Genomic DNA, 13,203 nt, shown 5'->3' on the forward strand with positions numbered 1-13,203 from the left:
CATTCGAGGAATAATTTTATCTAGTAAATATTGAAGGCAATTTGATTGAAAACTTGATAGGTGCAAGAGGAGGAGTAAAAGAAAGAGGCAACTGTTCACTGAAACTCTCCGAGAAGCATGTTTGCAGGCAATAGACTGAAAATAATTGGGATCTAGGAATGTTTAGTTGCCTAATGTGAGGAAAGACTCCTGAGAAATACAGGAAGGTGCCAAAACAGAATATCTGAGATTTCCCTCACCCAGGTATTCTTCTTCTTTTTTTTAACCAGCTTTATTCTAATATTTTCATTTCTTTTTTAATATACTATTGCGAAATATACAAACAGATAAACCAAATTAAGGCAAACCTTTTTTTTTAACTATTTATTTTCACAACTGTAGTACATTTCTGCAACAAGGGAAGCTGATACAACATGATACATAGTATAAATACATGAATAGCATGAAGGGAGAATTTACACAATAGTGAAACTCCCAAAGAGGTACAGTTCACTATTGGGAACTAGCACTTATTTCATTAAGAAGATCACGTGACCACGTACAATTCAACTGTTCAAATTTCCTGGTAATGCAGTAAGTTGGAAAACTAGAGGGTTAGGATGTGTGGAAATTTAGGCGTGGAATTTAACATAACGGGATCTTGCAGCTTCAGAAACATAGAGGAACAAGCAGATCTCGGTGCGAGTTAGATTTAAATACAAAATAATTACATTGTTAAGCCTTAACACAATTATTAATTGTGTTAAGCCCCAACGAGGGTACCTTCTTTTCCATCATACTTACAAGAGTTAGTGTGTGTGAGGAAAACTTTCTCTCATGTTGTCAGGAAACTTTGATTTGTACACTTAACCAAACATAATTTTCAATACTTTTCAAAATAGCGATTCGACGGAATGTTTTTGATTGGAAGGATTGGATTTTGTAGTTACTGGAAGCTTTGGCTGAGCCCCAAAGTTCCAATTTATATGGCAGGGCAGTTTTGAGTATCATGGTGTAGATAAGTCGTTTGTTGTTTAGTGAAAGTTTCTATCAATTGTCAAGAACTCTAGAGAGGAATTTGAATAGTCTGTTTAGTTCTTTCCGTTTGTCTAGTAAATGGATTCCCAGGTTAGACGTTTGTCCAGGAAGAGTCCCAGGTACTTAAACACAATCTGTTATGGGAAAATTCTGTGTGTTTAAGGCAAACTTAAAAATTAAATGTTTAATCCAAAAATGTCTTCATACATATTATTATAATTATGACATGGTTCCCTTTGTCTTTGTAGTATGTTTTAGCCCGCCACAAAAAGTTAGTGGACTTCCTTTGAGGCTAAAAAAGAAAATAAATAAAAAGATTATTATGTTAAATTATGCTTTTTAGAAAGCATATATAACGTGTGAAAATGTTCTTGCTAAATTTAAGCTAATGAAAAGCGAGTCACAAGAAGTGTAACACTTGTGCCAAGTTGGACGTGGGTGGTAATGACATGCTGGTTTAATTTCGCCAGTTAAGCCCCAACGAGGGTACCTTCTTTTCCATCATACTTACAAGAGTTAGTGTGTGTGAGGAAAACTTTCTCTCATGTTCTCACACTTAACCAAACATAATTTTCAATACTTTTCTTAACCAAATTTCTTTGTAATAAATGTTAAATTCTTTCTGATATTACTCTTAAATGCTAAAGTCATTAAAAGAACTTTTGAGTAAGTTCTGCTTATTGAATAATTAAAATTCCATTTAGGTTTAAACTTTATTAGTAAGCATTTCTAATGAGAAGTTTAGTTTGACCTGAGTGAGAGTTTAAAGCGAGAATCAGAATTGGTGTTACCGGTACCAATCTTAACAATTAAAATTCGCTGACAACATAGTTCTAGGGCTTACAATACCGAAGTAAAATCTGAATGCCGGTATTTGATATTTGAAATTTGAAATATCGGGATACCGGTATTAAAACCGGTATTATTAATAAAAAATTTACTAGTTATATTTTTACTTACATCAGATATTATATTGACTTGTTAACAAATAATTGCTGAAATCTAATATATATTGTTCTGAAATGAGTAGATATTATTAATTTTATTACATAGAGAGTAGGAGTAGATAGGTAAAAAAATCGTGCAAATAAAAAAAGTACATATTAAATTTTATGTTATATTTTACATATAATAGGCTCGCATGGCATTATGTAATTAAAGAAGCGAAAAATATAATTAATTGAAAGTATTTATGAAACAATATTAATAAGTTGCGTTTTGTTTATTAAAGTATGCTCTTAAAAAACATAAACAATCAATCGTTTCATCATCAAGCGAGGACCGAATTTTCGTACAAATATAACCAGCCGCTGAAAAAGCTCTTTCTGATTCTACACTTGTCGGCACTATTGTCATTAAGAAATCATACACATTTTGTAAATACGTTCCTTTGGTTCCTGTTTTTTCAAAAAAAGTAATTTCATCTTTTATTTTTTGTTCCAGACTTGGAATTTTTTTAAACGCAGGCACGGGTGAAGTATTTAGTGTTTCGTCTATTGCTGCCTGTAGTTTTCTCTTTAATGCGTTTACGTTTACCTTGTCAGATTCTAATATTGTTTCGTTACTAATTTGAAAAGATATTGGAAGGGATGTTTCTTGCACAACTTCCATATCTTCTGTATCTTCTAGATTTTCATGTGTGAGCCGTTTTGTTAAGCTTACAATTTTTTTAATGATTGTAAATTTGGATATGCGTTTAAATACTTCTACAACATCTTTTGAGCCTTTTTGCAGATACTGAAGTATTTGTGATAATTCAGTTCGTCGCAGTAAAATTCGAGATTTTAATGCTTCCAATAATTCTAATGCAATTGTAGATTTGGAAAGAGTATTTAACATAAATGTCAAAGAAGCGTCAGCCGTCAAAAGATTTGCATCTTTTCGGCATAATGCATCTACTGTTAATTTTACAGGAGTAAGAGCAGCAATAATTGAAGATAATAAATTAAATTCTTTATCTGAAAAATGATAAATTGTGTATAAATTCAATTTTTATCAACCAATGTAATACAAAAATACCGGTATTTTTACATAAATACCGGTTTTTAATTATGGACAAAAATCGTCCGGGATTCCGGTATTCGGGATCCCGAGATCCTGGTATTGTAAGGCCTACATAGTTCTCATTCCCACCTGCGTCAAGGAACTAGAAATCATTTTTATTGAGTGATACATAAATAGCTACAGATACAAAAAATAACAAAAAAATAGTAATCGAGGGCTATCAGCCCAAAGCAAGTCGAAGAGTTAGTATATCTGGTACAGATAATACCATTTAAGAATCGAGTTGCCTAGTTTAAGCCACAGGTGATCTTCCATCAAGGTTTCTCAGGGGTGAGTATGTCCAGGAAATGAAGTCTCTAAATTTCCCTTAGCATAGCTTTAAGTGACTGACACGGGCTTGGAAGGACTTTCCTAGAACTTTAACTGTACCGAGATATCATGTCTCACGTTTTTGTGGTACTTGATGTCTTTTGTCTTGGAGCCATCCAGAAACATCACTCATAGACTGAATTACTTTATTATTAATGAAAGTAAATATTTAATATTTATTTTATAGCATAAAGTGATCATTAGCTAAATTGTTTTGCGAAGATATTCTCAGAAACAATTTTATCAAAGTGACTGAAGAATAGTTTTAAAATGAAAAACTAGAGTAGTTACTTCTCGAACCAAACTCCACTCTGATCCGAAAAAATTCTGGGTGCAGCTTTGGCTGTTCTATTTGTGTAAACGAAGTTTAGATATTTGTTCACTAATTCAGTAATAGAAATATTTAAATGATAGAACAACTTAATGAAGAGAGATCCCGACTCGCGTTGATGGTACCGCTGAATGTTCTGCGTTAATTAATACTAAGGACTTAACAAGGATTTGTTAAGCGGGCTCTAATTCGGAAGGTAATTGAAATTAAATAATTTGTAATTTTCAATTGAGTTACTTAGGTGTTTCTTAGTAAAAAAAAAAATAGTTTAACTGTAAATAGATTTAACTACAAATAAAAAATAATTCTCTAGGTTCTTCGGTAGAATGAGCCACTTTACATGGGTATGGCAGACAATGTATGTAAGTGGGGCGAGAGTTTTACGCTTTAAATTTAAAAAAGATTAATGAGAGAACATTTCGGTTGGCCTGTACCGTTCAAGATTAACTTCCATCTTTCCTCACTAATGTGCAGCATCCATTACATCGCTGTTAAGCCATAAATTTTATCCCCATTATTTACACTTAGTACAAAGAGTACTAAATATTTTATTATACAATAATTTACAAAATTGTACTTCATTCTTTTTATTAATGTTTAGATGTCCATAATTTCTCTTATATTCTCAAAAAATAACTAATCAGTTTTACATAAGTTTTATATCGAATAAATACGAAGTTAAAAACGCTTAATGTCAGCTCTAAATACGATTCTTGAACAATTTATATTTTCTTACTTCATCAGAAGATCATGAGTCAGCAGAAAGTGTGAATTTAAGCAAATAATTTTATAGAAAATTTGTACAACGTTTTTCTTTAACCTCTTTAAGATTGGGACACTTTTATTGGAAAATGTGTCCACGGGAAAATGATTTTTTAGCGTACACAAAGGAGACTTCCCCGATTTCTTTTAAAAAGAGCACTAAGTGTAGCCGCTGAAAATCTTGGAGAGCTTTAAATCAATTCAGCCTGCCCCATGAAAGAATGCGCTTAATTTGTAAGAGGTAAGCTGAAAAATAAATTAAAAAATGATAATGACAGCATATTCCCTGGGGGAACAATGGGCATTTTGGGTTGTCTGCATTCCCTTCCCTTTGGGGGGGGGAACCGCCCTTTTCATACTATCTAATCTAATTACTCGGGCCTTCCATATTTAGTCATGGCTGCCTCAACTGGCTTGTCCACCTGCAGAAGCATCTTCATCGTATTGGAGTTGCGGATTTTCCGATCTGTTCAACTTTAAAAAAGAAGAGCATTTAGAGCTTTGCTGAGGGAGTAGCAAATACACATTGCGAAATTCCACAAGGAAAATGCTGATTAGTAAAGCCACCCTTTTCAGCGCAGTTATAAAATTAAAAATAATAATGGGATTAGCTATGCGGTTAGCATACTGGACTCCCACGCGGAGGTCCCGGGTTCGAATCCAGCAGCTGACCCTTAGATTTTCTCTTCCTAGGAGCTTCTTACAGCTCACTGTCCGGTGATGGACAGTGTTGTCTGTAACGAGAGAACACTGTCCGGAGGCCGGCAGTGCACTGGAAAAAGCTCCGGGCGCTAATAACCTAAGCTGTTGATGCGCAAAAAAAAAAAAAAATGATAACATTTTCTGAATAAATCACACCCCATTTTAATGTAATCCCTCTAAGACCAAAATAATATGATTGGTTGTCGCTCGTTTCTAGTAACCAAAAATTGAAGAAAAAAAAAAAGTTTGAACGAAAATCGCCATTTATTTGACTGACAAACATTTATTGAAAAGTTCTACCAAGTAATTTAATAGCATGATCAAGTCAACGAGCACATTTATTATTATCAGTACGCCCGAACTCTCCGCACGATTATCACAGCAAATTAAATGGCAAGCTGATGGACTGATGATCATTTTTCGAACTTTGTAATCGTGTCAAAGATACTTTGATGATATAAAATATGAATGATTAATTTGAAAGTCAATTATTGTACACAGCTTACTGTCTACTTTTACTTTCCAATTTTGTATTTTGAATTTTCAAAGAAAGTCCAGGTTTTGTAGTTCCCTCAGATCGAAAAAGAGGTTTTTACATAAATTGAACTGCATGTGTACTGATCTAATATGAATGTTTCAGGGATTTGATGTTAACTTTCTGTCAGGTCCTGTGGGAGTAATCAATCTAAACTAAATATAAAGTTCTAACTTCCTGCCAATTTTAGTGTGAGTTAACGCGATCACAGAAACACTCAAACAGCTTCCTTACACATACAAAGATAACAAAGAAAGAAAAAAGAAAGGGAAAAAGCATTTTTGAAATGTCCCTGATTTGGTTTGGCTAAGTTAAAACATGTACTAGACGGTTTGACTTGAGTATAATTTTGTAAAGCGTTTTTTGAATCAAGTATTAACTTAATAATTGCATCAAACAAATGTGCTATTGTTTTTCCCTTAAGCTATATTTTTATTATTCATTTATTTATTTTTCCTTTTGTCATTACGACATGTTGAGTTTCGCAATATTCTCATTTATGTGTTAGAACTAGGACAGAATCTGTTGAATTTAGCTGCAGGTTCTATTGTTTTGAGGAGTACCAAAAGTCTTGGAAATTTGACCACGAAGATAGCCCCTACAAACCTGCCATCCTAAAGTTACAGAAGGAGATATTTCAAGAACTGTTGTCGACCCATCTTAAACCGTACAACGAGCAGAGCAACTGGGTGTGTACCACATTGCTGTTGTGGATGGTATAAAGCGCTTTGGAAAAGTTAAAAAAAAATTGGTAAAAAGCGGTTTTGTTTGGAGACAAATTTGGACACTTATTCTTCATCATTCATCGAATTTATAACCTACTTTTGGACCTAATCGTAAATTGTACCTGTACAGGAGACATTCTGGAAGATAATTGGACAAATCTGAGTCCTCCAAACACTTTTTAAAAGGTGTTTCAAAGGTATTTCAAAATACCTACAAAAATTCTTGGTTCATTCATTCTCAGCTTCATTGCTCTATACATTTTGGAAACCATCAATGCAGAGAGGTATTTTCAAGATATTGACGTAATGTACAGGAAATTACACCAACCAAAACCAACATTGGTTAACGCAGAATGTATCAGATCTTATTACATGACAACGCTCGCCCACACCTTTCAAATAAATCACCGTCAAAAATTGAATATGTTGGACATCAAAATTTTGCTTCACACATTGTACTTCCTAGACTTCTCGCCCATTAATATTGAGAAACTGAAACTTTTTTACTGTTAAGCATTCACCACTGAAGAAGTCCAGGCAAAACATCTATTTACGGAGTCCTTCAATTCCCGAAAACCAAATTACTACAGTAATTGAATAAATCTACTTTTTTCTTATTGGCAAAGATGTGCTAATGCTATTAGTGTTTATTTCGATTAAATCGAATGAGTATTATTGGAATCACAAAATTTTTAAGTGTTTGAATCCTTCCAAACTTTCCTACAAACCAATGTCAGTAAAATTTCGATATTGAACAATTTAAAGAATTTGAATCCTTTTTGAATAAAAGAAAGTATTCGTTTTCTTCAAGGATCAGTAAAACCTTCATGAGCGTGATGATAAATAGCCCAGCTTCAAATCAAACTTTGATTTCCAATGATCATTGAATTAAAGATGTTTTCTGGAAAACCATCTGTCATTGGGTTGAATTCTGTTTTTCTTCTTTCTTACTTTATAATAAGGAAATAAAATCTTATTTGAAAAGACGGTCCTCTTGCAGAGAGTTGTCTGCGTCGCTCATTAGACCAATGATAAATGTCGCTCAGTGTGAAGACTGAAATGATGATGTTAACACCTCCGGTCCCGATTGCAGACCTTGCACTGGATGATAAATCACCTTTCTGACCGAACCCACCACACACTATCTAGTTGCAAGCATCAAGTAAGCTCCTCTCTTGCGACTTGCCGTTTCTACACTTTATCACCATAAATAAAGTACCTTTGCCAACTCTGCTTTTCAACGGAGATTTTTTAAATTAACTCTTCTTATCTTTAAGAATTTCTGTTTATAAAAAAGCAATGTACTTATATCTTCGATTTTATTCGTCGTGGTAGGTAATATTACCAGTAAAGCTAGTTTTAGTTCATTCTTTAGATATTGCCCAAAATAATATGTCATCAGCTGGTATATACATCAATGGTAATAAAGCCATAGAGTGTAAAGCGCTCTGATAATCTATGTTCCAGTCGATTAGCTAAACAATCGGTTGGATGATAAGCAATCTATTGATAAACTTCACAGTTCAAATGGAGGGTGGAAGAGAGAACTGGGAAACAACAGGAATGAATCAAAAGTAAAAAAAGAACAACCAAACTTCAATTAAAGAAGTAACAATAATTTTATATGAAACTTGGGATTTTTATGTTTTTACTTTCTTTAATTTTGTCCCTTTAAAGAGAAAATAAGGATCCTGTTGGAGTAGTATGTGGTAAGTTTTTCTGGGAAATTCATTATAACAGCGAATGACCTAGATTTTGTGTATAAATTTGTTGAAAAGTTTAAAAAAGATGAAATATTCCAGGTTTACCACATATGTTTCTAAAAAAGATTTGTTTAGACTAGACCTTCTTTTATTTACATTTCGTTCAAGCTTTTCATTTTGACTCAGGCTGAGTATGAGTGGGTGTTTGTCAATTTTGTTTATAAGAAATGAATATTAATTCAACTCCATTAACCCCATTCAACAGCTCCAAACTGTTCCAGATGTTCTTAATTCCTTTAATCTTCGCTTACAATCCACACATAAGTTAAAAAGTAATCATCAAATGAACTCTTCTTGATGTTACTATTCACGATTGTTGGGTTAAACCTATTCGATCCGATTCTTATCGACCGCCCTTCTTCATTAAAAATAATTTTGCCAATTCTTTCACAAAACTGCAACCAGAAATTCCTCACACCAAAAAAGACAAAAAATATTTTCCAACTTCTCGAAACGGAAAAAATAGTCAGCATTTAAAAAATGTGACTTAACCAACTTGACTAAGAATGCACAAAAAACTACTAACTTTAACTTTAACAGAACACACAAAACATCACCTAGACCTCCGACTTAACTCTAACTTCTCAAACCACCATATTAGCTAGCAATATTAAAGAAAAAATTCAATGTCTAGGAAATGATCCACAATAATCCAAAACAAAAGTTAGATCTGATGATGAAAATCTCTCCTCAAGTCATTGCAATCTCATTTTATAAAGTAGGACTAGATGTTACAGACTGTGTCAACCTTCGTTCGTAGTATAAGTCCCAAACACATTGCAAAAGCCGGAATTCTGGTTTAGGTAAAACGAAAAACTGATTTTTAACTTCAAATAACCGGTAACTAGGACAGGGTTGGATGGTACAAACTGTGTCGTCCTTAATTCATAATGTAAGTTCAAAAACCAGTGGAAAAAGTCGGAATTGTGGACTAGGTTAATAGAACGAAGTGGTTTTTAAACTCAAATAACCAGTAACTAGAGCAGGGCTGGATGTTACCGACTGGGTCGTCCTTACTTCATAATGTAAGTTCAAAAACAGTAGAAAAAGTCGAGATTCTGGCCTAGGTTCACAGAACGAAGTGATTTTTAAACTCAAATAACCAGTAACTAGAGCAGGGCTGGATGTTACCGACTGGGTCGTCCTTAATTCATAATGTAAGTTCAAAAACAGTGGAAAAATTCGGGATTCTAGCCTAGGTTCACAGAACGAAGTGATTTTTAAACTCAAATAACCAGTAACTAGAGCAGGGCTGGATGTTACAGACTGGGTCGTCCTTAATTCATAATGTAAGTTCAAAAACAGTGGAAAAAGTCGGGATTCTGGCCTAGGTTCATAGAACGGTTTTAAACTCAAATAAACAGTAACTAGAGCAGGGCTGGATGTTACCGACAGGGTCATCCTTACTTCATAATGTAAGTTCAAAACCAGTGGAAAAAGTCGGGATTCTGGCCTAGGTTCACAGAACGAAGTGATTTTCAAACTCAAATAACCAGTAACTAGAGCAGGGCTGGATGTTACCGACTGGGTCGTCCTTAATTCATAATGTAAGTTCAAAAACAGTGGAAAAAGTCGAGATTCTGGCCTAGGTTCACAGAACGAAGTGATTTTTAAACTCAAATAACCAGTAACTAGAGCAGGGCTGGATGTTACCGACTGGGTCGTCCTTAATTCATAATGTAAGTTCAAAAACAGTGGAAAAAGTCGGGATTCTAGCCTAGGTTCACAGAACGAAGTGATTTTTAAACTCAAATAACCAGTAACTAGAGCAGGGCTGGATGTTACCGACTGGGTCGTCCTTAATTCATAATGTAAGTTCAAAAACAGTGGAAAAAGTCGGGATTCTAGCCTAGGTTCACAGAACGAAGTGATTTTTAAACTCAAATAACCAGTAACTAGAGCAGGGCTGGATGTTACAGACTGGGTCGTCCTTAATTCATAATGTAAGTTCAAAAACAGTGGAAAAAGTCGGGATTCTGGCCTAGGTTCACAGAACGAAGTGATTTTTGAACTCAAATAAACAGTAACTAGAGCAGGGCTGGATGTTACCGACTGGGTCGTCCTTAATTCATAATGTAAGTTCAAAAACAGTGGAAAAAGTCGGGATTCTGGCCTAGGTTCACAGAACGAAGTGATTTTTGAACTCAAATAACCGGTAACTAGAGCAGGGTTGGATGATACAGACTAAGTCGTCCTTAATTCATAATATAAGTTCAAAAAACAGTGGAAAAAGTCGGAATTCTGGCCTAGGTTCACAGAACGAAGTGATTTTTAAACTCAAATAACCAGTAACTAGAGCAGGGCTGGATGTTACCGACTGGGTCGTCCTTAATTCATAATGTAAGTTCAAAAACAGTGGAAAAAGTCGGGATTCTGGCCTAGGTTCACAGAACGAAGTGATTTTTAAACTCAAATAAACAGTAACTAGAGCAGGGCTGGATGTTACAGACTGGGTCGTCCTTAATTCATAATGTAAGTTCAAAAACAGTGGAAAAAGTCGGAATTTATTGGGTTATTTTTTCTAATGAAGCTTTTTTGTTTACCTTCCATCAATATTTTGAAATATATATATATATATATATATATATATATATATATAATTGATATTATTAATGTAACGCTAAGAATGTGATGTAATCATTGAGCTCTTAAATTTCGTGAAAAGCATTAGTAAAAGATAACTTGCGTTTCAGAATTGGAGTGAGTTGTTTGAGTGAGATCTGTGACCAGTTTATTGTTGTGAAGAAATGAAGAGTTTTTGGTAGTATTTAAGTTTTTGTTTTTATTGTAGTCTAACCTTTACCCAAAAATCTGAAGTCGAGTAGATCAAATCAAGTTAAACCAAATAGCAGTGTACTATAATTGTCAACTTTTTTTAATATGTTTTTTTGTTTATTTTTAATGAACATTTCATAATTTTTTAAAAAATTTATTGGAAAACTTTATCAGCTAGAGAACCTAATTTAATTTAGAGTTACAGTTTTATGGATAAATTTAATTAATCTTTGAAAATGTTCAAAATGGTTGTACTCAAATTACCGTACTCCAAGCGTTCCAATTTTTATCGAACGCAAAATCCCAAATGTTTTTTTATTCTGCCTCTAACAGAACGCTTTTATTCTCCTTGTGATTGAAGAATTTTAATATTCTACAAACAAAGATCTGATTTTAAATTTTTTTAACAGAAAATATTATTTCCAAAGTTTTAAACTTCCTCATTCAATTTCATTTTTAATTCAATTTAAGTAATACCACAAATAATTGTCGTTTTAATCTTAATTCTAACTAACTGATGAAGAAGGCTGATTATGGGGGGAAATAAAACTTCATTTCAGTTAAATTTTGTTAAAATTCTAAAATTAAAAATCGGCAAAAAAGTAATATTGCCGGAATAAGAGCTTAACGCAAAAATTAACTGAATAACTATTAAATAGATTTCGAGAGTTTTCTCTCTATTCCAATGGGTAGGTGAAGCAATCAACTGAGATGAAGCAGAGTATTTCTCACATTTTTCAGTACTGTACAGTACGAAATTAATAATTATTTAATATGAACTTTAGTAAAGATTATTTATTTAAATTGAATTAAATCATTATTTTCCTATTTATTTGCAGTTGAATTGATTCAAAAAAATTAAAATAATTTTAAAAACCACTTTATTAATTAGATTATTTTTTTTAATGGGTCTTGATGACATAGTTTTAGATTCCGGGTTAAAACTGGCCATAATGGCTTCTAGAGAAATCAAACATTTTTTTTATATTAACCTGTTTTATATAGATTATTTTTCAATAATGATCAATTATTTTGATCAATTGACTTTTTATGAAGTTTCAATAATTATCAATTCATTTTAAAAAGATTAAATTCATAACAATTTTTTAAAATAAAAAATTGCTTCGGGTTTATGTTAGTTGAATATGTGGATTATTTTTATAAGTGTTTTTCAAGTTTATAAAATTGACATTATTAAAAATGACTTTTTGCTAATTTAGAAGAGTAAATAATATCGACCTTTAAATTAATTATTTTTGTTTAGTGTTGTAGCTTTTAATAATTTTTTTTCATTTCATCATCTTTAATTCAATCCAAATATCTACCAGTATCTCCAAAGGCTATACCTAAAGCATGTTAAAATATAGAAGTATTAAAACACTGCGAACTGACATCTGAGCAGCACAAAAAGTTAGATTTAGGATGCGCCTTCTTTAAGAAGTACACCAGCGAAGGTGTGACCAGTGTAAAGGTCTAAGTTCATGCTTGGTGTTTTATCAGTTTCAGCATCCTTTTTGTTTCATTTGCATCTTTTTAATTATTGTTTCCACTCACTATTTTTATTTAAATTCCTTTATAAAAGAAAAAAATTAATAAAAATAAACACATCAAATCAATGGAGAAGACTTTACCTCTAAAAGATTATCCGAGTCGTATTCTGATGTTTAGGTGGGTCAGATATCAGCGCGACATTTAGACAAGTGAAGTGTCGATCAAAATTAAAAAACCCAAATAAAACACACACACATGTTCACATAAACGATGAGAAGGACCGTCACTAACTGAAGAAATTCTGGAGGCGGGATCCGGCTGCTGCCCCCACCACCTCCGGCTATCCAGTGCTCCACTCCCCTCGACCAAACCCAGACCTGCCGCCCCCGGCCGATTTCGCAATACCTTACATCAAATAACTTAAAATACAATTTAAATCTTGGAGGTTTACTAGGGAATTTTAATTATTTACAATTGTTTCTGTACTTTACACTAAGATCAAATCTTAGAAAAACCATAATCCTCCCCCTGACAGCCCTTAAAACACAAATATTTCTTTAAAAAAAAAAGAAGTAAATTATTCAAATTAAAGTTTGTTTGTATGTGTGCAATAACTTCAGAGAAAATCTCAGACAAGTTAAACATCTTATTCAATGAGAAATTTACTTGATGCTCGAAATTTTAGTTTTTCCTTAATAATATATAAAAGATAGGAATGTAACTTATACT

At 33.0% G+C, this 13,203-nt stretch overlaps 1 protein-coding gene across 1 annotated transcript in view; it reads right to left on the reverse strand.

Moving 5' to 3' along the window:
* The window catches only part of LOC141449938 (cyclic nucleotide-gated cation channel subunit A-like), a 223,382-nt gene extending 210,608 nt beyond the window's left edge, over positions 1-12,774 (reverse strand). Inside the window, exon 1 of the mRNA XM_074119905.1 lies at positions 12,615-12,774. The gene's annotated coding sequence lies outside the window, so the exon portion shown is untranslated. The remainder of the gene's footprint in view (positions 1-12,614) is intronic.
* Positions 12,775-13,203: the final 429 nt, after the last annotated feature.

This window comes from Rhodnius prolixus, unplaced genomic scaffold (assembly GCF_049639745.1).
Source record: "Rhodnius prolixus isolate KJV_2025 unplaced genomic scaffold, Rpr scaffold_2, whole genome shotgun sequence".
Classification (NCBI taxonomy): domain Eukaryota; kingdom Metazoa; phylum Arthropoda; class Insecta; order Hemiptera; family Reduviidae; genus Rhodnius; species Rhodnius prolixus.